General features: G+C 33.5%; 1 long non-coding RNA gene across 1 annotated transcript; it reads right to left on the minus strand.

Moving 5' to 3' along the window:
• Positions 1-3,507: 3,507 nt before the first annotated feature.
• Positions 3,508-11,419, minus strand: LOC149182349 (uncharacterized). Its single transcript, XR_016257606.1, has 4 exons — positions 11,062-11,419; positions 10,712-10,844; positions 3,969-4,018; positions 3,508-3,721 (listed from the first exon to the last, which is right to left on the minus strand). It is a non-coding gene; the product is annotated as an uncharacterized LOC149182349 (long non-coding RNA).
• Between the last annotated feature and the right edge of the window lie 1,477 nt (positions 11,420-12,896).

Here is a 12,896-nt window from a genome sequence, read left to right on the forward strand (position 1 = left end):
AATTCTCTCGGAGGAGGCATAACCATAATGACAAAATAACAAATAGGACCACTCAGAGACCCTCTACCCGTGAAGCAAGATGAAGAACAAAACATCGATCTTGAAACCCTGACTAAAATATTAGCAGGCCGTGACCCACTAGCCACAACAGAGGACTAAACCCCAACAAATTATCAAATTCCCCACAACAAAAAGACATAAAACATTATAATCTCCAATACCTTATTAGAGAGATTGACACAAACAAAGGACAAGAGAAAACTCAACACTCTGACCCAGAGGAAGGGTGAATCCAATGCTTAAAAAGCTCAGAAACACTAGCAAGGCGAAAGCAAATACTACCATATATAACCTCTACTTTGCAAAGCTGAAGGATAACAATAAAGAGGTACATATGCAACCAATGAAAACAACCTAGATCAAAGACACCCTAATTGATAAAACAATGACCTATGTAGAGATAATAAGCTCCCAACCTTTGACATAATTCAGAACCAAAAAATGGGACAAACGTACCTCCAAACTTGTTACCAAAGGCCTAGACTCAAATCGAAGTAGAAACCCAGACTTTGCAACCACACAACAATAAACACAACACAACGTGGACTCATTGAATAAAAAACCCAAACAATACATCCATGCAACAAGAAACAACACACAACAACCACAAAAGAATCCAAAGGAAGGAGGTCGAGGATAACTCCTCACCTCCAATCCCACAGTTCATGTACTTTGGCCACCCCAGTGTCATTTAACATGCATTTAAAATGATGAGGCTGATATCATTCAAACCCAAAACCATCAAATGGTGACTGCCATGCCTTCCCCAAATTGTGACACATGTTATCTATTCTGCATTTCATACAACAAAACTCCCTATCTAAAAATTATTATTTATGAAAAAAAATTATAAATAAATTTTAATATATTAAACATTCATATAGTATTTTAATATTAAACATTGATATTTAAATTAGTTTTTAAAACCTACCATATTAAAACTAAATTAATATACATACTTATTTATTGATGAAATGAAAAATATTTTTTTTATAAAATAATAATAATATATATTTATAAGGATAATAATTAAATAATTTTTTATAATAATATTTGTAAATTTTATTTAATAATAATAAAAATATTTTTATAAATTTATTAAATAATAATGGAATAAATATTTATTATATTAATAATTAATTAAATATTTATAGCAATAATAGCTAAATATTTTTTTTTTAATAATATTTTCTTATTGTATTTAATAATAATAATTTATAGTTTTAAAACCCACAATATTAAAATTAAGTTATTTTCTTTTTAATTTATAAAATATATATATATATATATATATTAAATGAAATAATAATAATATATATTTATAATGATAATAATTAAATAATTTTTTAGAATAATATTTTCTAAATTTATTTAATAATAATAAATATAATAATTTTATAATTTTATTTAATAATAATAATAACTTAAATATTATTTTTAGTAACAATGAAATAATTTTATTAAATAATAATTAATTAAATGCATATATATATATGTTTGTGTGTGGGGAAAGATTAAATATATATTTGTAATATTTATTATATTATAATTTGATTAATTTTAATATACTTTTAAAAATTATTTTATATATTGATATATTAGGATAATATAAATAATTTAGATATTTTTAAATAAATGATGAAGTTAATTATAGATATAACGGAAAATTATATTGATTATTTAAAATTGTGGATTTATTATTATTTAAAATTTGATAAATAAAAGTATATAAATAATAATTTCTTTATATTTCAAAGGAACTTCTCTTGGCTTCGAGAATTTTGTAATATAAATTCTCTACTAACGAGGCCAACCACGTGAAGGTGGAAGTTCGTTTGGCCCCTCCCCCTCACTCCTAATTTATGGTCTACTACTATTTCACTCATCACTCCCCCTGCCCCACCTTCTATTTGATTTCCCTAAGAAATATACTAAAGTTCATTTGAGCTACCCACTCACGCTGCAGTGGGAGAACAGAACAACCATGAATTTGGCATATAATATATATAGTCTATTTGGCAACACAAAAACCATCAATTTGGCATATAGTGGTGTACAAATTCTTACGAAATTCCAAATGTATCCACCAATTTTTTATTTTTAATTTTTATAATGGCAAGATATCCACCAAACACTGAGTGGGAACAATTGAATTTTATATGAATATAACAATAATGACAAACACACACCGAAGAATGAATGAGAGTGATCGATCACAACTCAAAACCTTTTTTGAAAACAAGCACTAGGAGACGAAATACAAAACAACTAGTCCAACATATTATTCACTGTCACTGTATATGCATCCAAAATAATAGGCAAAGTTTCTGTTGGCAGACTATTCTAAGGCATGTAAACTAACAAAGATGAGTAAATTTCTTACAAATGCAACCCCTACCAAAAGGCAAAGTTCCCTAGAAACTTTGGAGTAGAGTTGGAGTTCCGTGGTCTAGACTAGAATCTCTATAAATAGCTGTTAGCAAATCCAAGCACCCAAACCCAAGAAATCAATAAAACTACGAATCTGGAAAAATAGAAAACACTGGTGGTGCCAAAACCAGTTTAATCAAACTTCTCCAAATATAATGAATAGTTAATTTAGCATTTATGTTGTATTTCAAGTTCCCAAAACCACTGTAATTCAAGTTCTCCGGATATAATGAATAATTTAGCAAATTTTGTTAGCTTTATTATAAAAGGCCAGAAGGAAGCTTTTGGATTATGGGAGGAATGATTATGGTTTTGACTTTGAGGTTTCAAAAATTGATTCAAGTCATTTTAGGAGGATTGTTCAGGTCAATTGCAAATAATTGTGAACAAATCCAAGCACCCAAGTCCAAGAAATCAATAATTGCAAATAACTGTTAAGCAAATCCAACCACCCAAGCCCAAAAAATCAATAACTGCAAATTTGGACAAATAGAAAACACTCTTGGACCGACACCAATAAAGGCCATCTTAGGATTTTTCATCTCTATTTGGTGCTGCTCACATCTAACACCAAATAAATTATGGTTATGCCGATTATGAGAAACCTCGGCCCAGGTTTATGATATATCCTTAGCTATAGTATGCAAGGGCAAGGAGATGAGTTTCAAGGATGTTCTGAGACAGAACCCAAATTCCCATCAAATTAGTTTGACCATTTTAGATTTTGGAAGGTTGGAGTAGGAGAATCAACGTTTTATTCACAGCAATACGTAAAATCTGAGACAGAACCCAAATTCCCATCAAATTAGTTTGACCATTTTAGATTTTGGAAGGTTGGAGTAGGAGAATCAACGTTTTATTCACAGCAATACATAAATTTATTATCAAACTCATGACATCATCACAGCCATGACTGTAAATTCATCATAAATGAATGAATTATCTAGAAAGTACAGTGAAATCTGAACATTCTCTTTATGACACATATATGTATGCATTTCTGATAAAATCCCCTATTCTCCTTGGTGCAATCGACAATGACACCCAACAAAATTAACATAGTCCGTCAAGAAAATGCTTACAGGCTTACCTCTGAGAGATGAATCCACATAGACATGATATTTGCAAGGGGCATTGCTCAATCCCTTTTTCTTTGCCCTTAGATTCTCCTCAAAAACGATTCTGTGCAACGAGGGATTTATGTTGCCGCCTCAGCATGGATGCAGATGATCTAATTAAGAAACATGGAAACCAAAGGATTTAAAAAACCAAAGGAAACCGCCTCAGCATGGATTCAAAGGATTTAAAAAACCAAAGGAAACCGCCTCAGCATGGATTCAAAGGATTTAAAAAACCAAAGGAAACCGCCTCAGCATGGATTCAAAGGATTTAATTAAAAAAACCAAGAAACATGGATTCAGAGGACTTAATTTAAAAAACCAAGAAACCGCCTCACATCGATGCAGAGGATCCCATACCTTGGCACAGCGAGGCACACTGACTGCAATCTGGGATCAGCATAGGATTCCTGTGGAATATGAATATGAAACCGTTGTTAAGCTCCATTAGTTTATGCAAAATTGCTGCCTAAAATTATGGAATTTAAACTGCAGTCTTTCCTTAACTTATGGAAACCAACTGCAGTAGTTTCCTTAAGTTAAGGAAACCAACTACAACTAATAAATTTATTGTTAGGAGCTACTGAAGTGGTCCATTACTCCCATCTGGAGTTCTCTGCCTTGATCTGTGGGACATCTGACACATAGCTATCAGAAGCTTGATGGAAGCTTAACTATAAATTCATCTGTTTGGTCCCCAAGCTTGCATCTCAATCCCCTTCAGTTCTACACCATCTAGCTGAGATAGCAGAGCTCGGAAGTGCCTTCAGATTAGTTGTCTTCTTTCCTTTTTGCATGCGCAGCTGGAGCGTGGTGTTTCAGAAGGAAATCGCATCAACAGTTTCACCAATGGCTGGAGGTAACTCGTATCCATGGGAATTCAGTTTCAGTGATTCTTTTCAGTTCTTTCCGCATGCAGAATCGCTGTCATAATTTTTCTAACATTTGGTATCAAAGCTATTTATTTATCTCTGCTTTGGTGCGATTCGAATACTTTGAAATGGGGTCTAGGTTTTTATCTTCTCTAGAGCTTTCCCCTCTGCTGCTACTGCGAACCGGGTCTCTGTCACTCTCCCTCAGTGCATGCATCTTGGCATGGTGCTTTTCCTCTATCTCTCTCTCTGTGCGGGTTCAATAGCATCCCACAGATCTTCCTTCCAGAGATTCGAACAAACGTGTGCTCTGAAGCCCTTTTGAAAACCAAAGGGCAACAATCTGCCTGCATTCGAATCGCAGTATCCTTTCCTAAACATGCACACTCAAATATGAACAAAGGCGAAGCTCTATCGCCCTTATCAAAGGACTTTTCCTTCTGGTGTGGGTGAAAATAGAAACCTCTTCAGGTAAAAAGTCATACTTTTACTCTGTCTTTGGTTTTTCTCCTCTGCGCTGTATTTTTTCAAGGAGGAACTCTACTCTTCCGAACCCTATGATACTGGGGCCTATAACGAAGCCGTGGAAGTATTGTCTCTGTGTTACGTCCACTGGTGGTTCATACGTCTGGAGCTTTCTTCTTCCATTAAAGATATTGTATGTTGCCCTACCGATTCTATTTCCAGGGAAGCGTAAAGTTTAAGCTTGCAATGGAAACGTAATAACAATTATTTCCCGGTTTTAAAGCTTTTCCAGTTTGTATATTTAGAATTTCAGATCAGATATGGAGAAAAAGGTAAGATTAGCTTGAAACGTTTCTTGAAAACTCGGTGACTGTGAGGTAATTTCTTAGAATTAATGACAAGATAAAGCGAACTTTATACCATACTATATTTTTCGAGATTTAGAGACAGTAATAAATTACAACCATTTAGATGGGGTAAATTAACTTATATGGCATATCAATGAATTTTTATGGTACACGAGATAAGTTAAGATTCCAACCATTTAGATGTGGTAAAATTAATGTTCCCGACCATATAAATGATTGGCTAGTAATAAATTACAACCATTTAGATGGGGCTTAATTACTTATGTGCTTTCCAACGAATCCTAAATATTTGTTGAGAATGATATTCGAAGATTCTAATGAATATTGAAGGGTTGACTGGAGAAATAGCGAAATTGTCATGTTTACCTCACCATAGTTCACGACCAAATCTGTTTCTTTGTTATCTTCACATTTGGGAGTTTTGTGGTATTTCATTAGTCATTGGCCTAACTGAATATTAATGTTTACATTGGCTTTATCACCATATGCCGACTATATTTTGAATATGTGTATCTATATAATTGTACCATAGAACAGTGCCTTCTTGCATATGTTTGTAAATATTTTTCAAAGCTGGTTACTTTGATGAATCTTATATGATTTATTTCATGGTAAACGAGATTGTATTATGCAAGCTCTGGTTAAATGGCACCGGGTTGATATATCTGGTATATATAGACTAGAGTTAAAACCAGGGAATCTCCTCGAAGGTAGTTTAATTTAGTTAACGTTTAGAGCCCATTTGTCTGCTAACTTGATCTGTTTGCGGTTTATTGAGAAAATAAATTGGTTTAATTGCCCTGGAAATATAAGCTATTTTCAAGTGACAACCTAAAGCCTTTTGGTTGGAAATTACAATGTAATTTTTAATATATTGTAACTTAATTCAACATATACTATTGACTCTTCATTCAACGTATAGTATTGACTCTTCATTAAGCTGATGTTATAGTGAGCACTTTTCAGTTGTGGGCATTAGGTGGTTTAACACTTCTTTAATATTTAATGGTATATGTGGCAAAGAAATGTTTACATATAAACTTTGCAGTTAATTCAATATAATATTGTGATTATTGATTTATATAAAGATTATGTGAACCATAGGTATATATAAACTTCTTATATGTGTCGGAGTCGCTCCAAGCCGTATGATGTTTACAGATTAAGTTCATGCTCAAGACATTAATTATATGTTTGGGAATCATGGTAATTTATATTATGTAGTATAATAATTTAAGAGATTGTATGGTGCTGACTGTGTTGTAAGGAGTTTATTGATACGGCTGACTACCATCTGACAATAAGAGAGACTTGAGTTTAGGGTGTTCATGACACAGATAAATGCATATTAAAGGACATGTCTTCCTATTGTGCATGCTAAACCATATTGTGCATGCTAAACCATCAATGGTACAATTCACAGCATTACGTATCTAACAAAATGTCGGTCTTAATGGTTTTGAAGCGTTAAAGATGGTGTGATTCACAGCACTGGATATCTAGAATATATATATATATATATATATATATATGTTTGTGAAGTCTATTCCTTTTAATATGAGTCATGTTAAAGGAAATAGTTTATACATTCTTAAATATTTGAATATTTCACTATTTGAATATTTGAAATAATTTAGTCTTTGAATATTTCAAATTTGCAGTTTTATTTCCAAATTGTTTAGAGCCCATTTTATAAATAATTTAAGAAATTAGTCTTAAATAAATTATGGGACAGTTAGACTAAGGAATGTAAATTTGATTTTGCTGGAAAAATACTACGGTTATATGGAGTTTATTAAAATGTCATTTTGACCTACTCCTTTCAGTAAACATTATTTTTCTCTCTGGTTAAGGTTTGTTTATGCAACAAAATAATGTCTAGTGATCCATATGATTTTAATTAATTAGAGAATAGCCATAGCATCTTTAATTAAATAAAATTATATATTGATTGGCAAGATCACATAAAGATTATTTAGACATTAAATTGTAATTAATTACACTGAATATAATAAATTTTATCCCACATGAATTTTTATTATATTTATGTGATTAATTAGGATAAAATTTCATAACCTACCCACAGGAGTTATGAATTAATAAGTTTTATCATAAAGTTTTATTGAATCTGTTTGAATTGAAAATTTAGCCCACAGGCAATTTTCATGTCATTTGATTCAATTCTTTTAGCATGTTTTACATTGGTAAAACATGAAAGTTCATAAAGTTTTATTGAATCTGCTTGAATTGAAAATTTAGCCCACAGGCAATTTTCATGTCATTTGATTCAATTCTTTTTAGCATGTTTTACATTGGTAAAACGTGAAAGTTCATAAAGTTTTATTGAATCTGCTTGAATTGAAAATTTAGCCCACAGGCAATTTTCATGTCATTTGATTCAATTCTTCTTAGCATGTTTTACATTGGTAAAACGTGAAAGTTCATAAAGTTTTATTGAATCTGCTTGAATTGAAAATTTAGCCCACAGGCAATTTTCATGTCATTTGATTCAATTCTTCTTAGCATGTTTTACATTGGTAAAACGTGAAAGTTCATAAAGTTTTATTGAATCTGCTTGAATTGAAAATTTAGCCCACAGGCAATTTTCATGTCATTTGATTCAATTCTTCTTAGCATGTTTTACATTGGTAAAACCTGAAAGTTCATAAAGTTTTATTGAATCTGCTTGAATTGAAAATTTAGCCCACAGGCAATTTTCATGTCATTTGATTCAATTCTTTTTAGCATGTTTTACATTGGTAAAGCGTGAGAGTTCATAAAGTTTTATTGAATCTGCTTGAATTGAAAATTTAGCCCACAGGCAATTTTCATGTCATTTGATTCAATTCTTTTTAGCATGTTTTACATTGGTAAAACATGAAAGTTCATAAAGTTTTATTGAATCTGTTTGAATTGAAAATTTAGCCCACAGACAATTTTCATGTCATTTGATTCAATTCTTTTTACCATGTTTTACATTGGTAGAACATGAAAGTTTATTAAGCCTCAACATAAGCATGTGATTCTTTATTTTGATGCAGTAGTACAACCTGCAAATTTCTCTGAAATTCGTTCTGACATTCCCGAACTTGAGGAAGTAATCTCGTTTGTTTGTTATGAATCTGATATGGTTAATGTTAATATTAACACATGGTGGATTGATTCTGGATCAACAATTCACATTTCGAATTCCTTGCAAAGGTTTGCAAAACCTAAGGAAGCCAGTAGGAAGTGAGCAAAGCATCTTATCAGGAAACAAGATGGGCTCGCATGTGGAAGCTATAAGAACATGTTATTTAACTTTAAGTAGTGGTTTTGTTTTGGAGTTAGAAAAGACCTTTTACGTTCCAAGTTTTTCTAGAAACTTGATCTCAGTTTCAAGGCTTGTACCTTTTGGATATTCCTTAAAACTTTTCAGAAAAGAATCTTTCAGTCTATTCTATAAATCTGATTATGTTGGGAATGGTATTTTGTCTAATGGTCTTTACTGCATTAATTTACAAAACAATGTCACATATGATTCAATGCATGTTCACACTGGCACTAAAGGATGATGGTTATTAACACTTCTTCATTAATAAAACTTCGTCATTAATGATTGACAATACTTCTTCATTAATAACACATCTTCATTGATTCCCCTCTAGTCATGGTGAGCAATTGGTTTGCAAGCTCAAGAAGTCATTATATGGTTTAAAACAAGCATCCCGCCAATGGTATTTGAAATTCCATAATGTAATTTCTTCTTTTGGTTTTGTAGAAAACATTATGGATCAATGTATATACCTGAAGGTTAGTGGGAGTAAAATTTGTTTTCTTGTTTTATATGTGGATGACCTTTTGCTAGCAACCAATGATAAGGGTTTGCTACATGAGGTGAGACAATTCCTCTCTAAAAGTTTTGATATAAAGGATATGGGTGAGTCATCTTATGTCATTGGCATTAAGATCCATAGAGACAGATTTCGAGGCATCTTGGGTCTGTCACAGGAAACCTATATTAATAAAACTTTAGAGAGATTTCGGATGAAGGATTGTTCACCAAGTGTAGCTCCCATTGGGAATGTTGGGACGATGTCAGAGTGATCCAGGTTTAGACCACTGGAGAGCTGCAAAGAAAGTAATGAGGTACCTTCAAGGGACCAAAGACTACATGCTTATGTATATCCTGTTTGAGGCTGCTTTACATGGTGTATGGCTTAAGAATTTCATTTCTGGGCTTAGAATTATGGATTCTATCTCTAAGCCATTGAGAATATATTGTGATAATTCAGCTGCTGGTTTTATGGCTAAAAAAAAGTGGGAGTCGAAATAAGCACATCGACATTAAGTATTTAGCTATAAGGGAACGTGTTAAAGAAAATAAAGTGGTCATTGAGCACGTCAGCACCGAGTTAATGATCACCGATCCTTTGACTAAGGGCATGCCACCGTTTAAATTCAAGGATCATGTATTGAATATGGGACTTGGTTCCATTATGCAGTTTTTCATTGTATGGACAATGTTAATGAAATTCTTAATTATTGTGATGTTTTTTCTCATATTTATGTGCACCTTAAGTTGATTTGAGAAAATACATTTTAAGAAGGACCAAGAATAAACATAGGGTTTATTCATTAAGAAATTGTTGCCACATAAATTATAATAAGAATAAATACATAGTAATACATGGAAGATAATACTCGTCATAAGAGGACTTATCGCCATGATTCATGTATCTATTACTTAATACAGATTATCAATGGTTTTTAAGTTGAGACATTAAGTTTGGAAGTATGGACCAAGTGGGAGAATGTTAAGCTCCATTAGTTTATGCAAAATTGCTGCCTAAAATTATGGAATTTAAACTGCAGTCTTTCCTTAACTTATGGAAACCAACTGCAGTAGTTTCCTTAAGTTAAGGAAATCAACTACAGCTAATAAATTTATTGTTAGGAGCTACTGAAGTGGTCCATTACTCCCATCTGGAGTTCTCTGCCTTGATCTGTGGGACATCTGACACATAGCTATCAGAAGCTTGATGGAAGCTTAGCTATAAATTCATCTGTTTGGTCCCCAAGCTTGCATCTCAATCCCCTTCAGTTCTACACCATCTAGCTGAGATAGCAGAGCTCGGAAGTGCCTTCAGATTAGTTGTCTTCTTTCCTTTTTGCATGCGCAGCTGGAGCGTGGTGTTTCAGAAGGAAATCGCATCAACAGTTTCACCAATGGCTGGAGGTAACTCGTATCCCTGGGCATTCAGTTTCAGTGATTCTTTTCAGTTCTTTCCGCATGCAGAATCACTGTCATAATTTTTCTAACAACCGTCTCAGCAGCATGGATGCACAAGATTTAATTTAAAAAACCGAAAAACATGGATGCAGAGGATCTAAATTAAAAATTCAAGAAACCGCTCACCATGGGTGCAGAGGATCACCAAGAAACCGCAGACTCTGAGGAATTTCTCCTCCAGAATAATGCTCCCAGTGGCCAGTATTTGACGATGGCCGCCGCCCAGATCCATATTGGCAGGCCCTGTTTCTCTCCATTTCTGTGCAATTAAGGATCTATGCAATTAAGGATCTATACTGCCGCCTCACCAAGAATGCGGAAAATCTAATTTAAAAAACCATACAACTCTGAACATCAATTTACCGGAATTAAATTTCTAAAATCAAATCGATTCCTCTCTCGTTCACCTAATTTTATTTGCAGCCCACAACCCATAATTAGAGTGATCTATACAAAGAGTTTAAAAATAAATTTACCAGAATGCCCCATTTAACTGTGATCGGATGCCTCAGTTAATTGTGATCCCTGGGCAGAGTTCGGATGCCTGGGCAAAGTTGTCTTGATTCAGTAATTGATAGGCTACCTGCCTCTGCCTCTGCCTCTATGAAAACACAAGCACGCCTCTGCCTCCAGCTCTCAGAGAATACAACCACACCACACAGATAGACACACCAAACAGATGACAGAAACACACATAACAACAGAGACCAGACCACACACACAACACATGGAGCTCCAAACATACAGACGCACCAGACTAGACCACACAATGCAGAAACTCTGAGAGGAGGAGGAGCAGCAGCACAACAATGCCAATCCAATGCCAATATGAATCCAAAAATTAAATCGAATTAAAGCAATCAAGAACTTTAACCGTTGAGATAACCCGTTTGATAAGCAGCACCCTTTATCTCTCGCACTCTGCAACGGACGGCTCGGATTATTCTCCAGCTTTTTTCACAACAAAAGCACAATCCCTCTCAGCTCAGCACAATAAAAGCACAATCCATGTCATCCCAACAGAAATAGTAATAAAAGCACAATCCATGTCATCCCGACAGAAATAGTAATAAAAACATAATCCATGTCATCCCGACAAAAATAGTAATAAAAACATAATCCATGTAAGAAATAGTAATAAAAGCATAATCACTGTAATTGAAGCAAAAAAAGTAATAAAAGCACCATTCAAGCAATCAAATTAAAAATAGAATCCAATAAAAATTTTATTTTTTTTAAATAGAAGCATGCAGATATAGAAGAAAGCTCAAAACCCTTTTTCATGTCATCACAACATGTCTTAATTTAGGAATTAACTAATGAACTTAATTTAGGAATTAAATAATGAACTTAATTAAAATAATTAGAGAGCACTCTCACCCTTGCCTTAGTTTTTTCCTTTGATAAGCACTATGAGTTATCCTATGTCATTTTTCTCCTCTAATAAGCAGCACTATGTGTTGCCTCTTAGACGCTGCTATCACAGATTGCCAATTCTGAAGGGAGGGTTGGGATTGCAAGATGTGGAAGGATACCCCACTCAATGGAGGATGTAGCCACCTTTTACAACTAAACAACAAAAGCAAACCATTTTGCATAAAGTATACTTTAGGTTTGCTTTCTCACAACAATGCAAAGCTCAAACTCTTCCCAATTTCCTCCTTGGAACATCCCTCCTAAATATCTTCCAAGACGCTAAGCTGCTCGCTATTGCTCACAATCAAGAAACACTTTGGTTGTGAAGGGGCGAAGAAACATCGATTCTATCATTGGAGGTATTGTCTTTTTGATAATGAATGTTGCGACTTGTAGGAAAAAATGGTTAATGTCTTTCTTATTGAAAAACGTCGAACAACATAAGTGTTGACATTGATGATGCACACCTAGATATTAATGTTAATAATTCAACCTCCACCTGCCCTTAGTGGGTTCTCATGGAAGAAAACCACTGTGAGAATAAGAATGAAGCTCTCTTCACTTCATCTAAGTTTCTAGATCAAGCAACAACTTGCACAATTAATCATAGACAATGGAAAGAAAAAGAACTTGCTTTCTCAACAATTGATTGAAAAAATTCAAATTTCTACCACTCATCCCCAACCATATCATTTTGGATGCATCCATGAAGCAATATTTACTTTATGTTTGTAGTGGTTTATCAAATTTTCCATTAGACCATTCATTGATACAATTGATTGTGATGATACACCCTTCTATTGTTGAGATGTGATCTTTTCTGAGCCCTACCAATTTCACATAAAGACATAAAATTGTGGGTATTATAACTTCTACAAGCTCTGCAAGGAAAATA

The sequence above is a fragment of the Pinus tabuliformis genome, chromosome 3_2, assembly GCF_031772625.1.
Source record: "Pinus tabuliformis cultivar Carrire ecotype Pingquan chromosome 3_2, CPIR1, whole genome shotgun sequence".
In the NCBI taxonomy this organism is placed as follows: Eukaryota; Viridiplantae; Streptophyta; class Pinopsida; order Pinales; family Pinaceae; genus Pinus; species Pinus tabuliformis.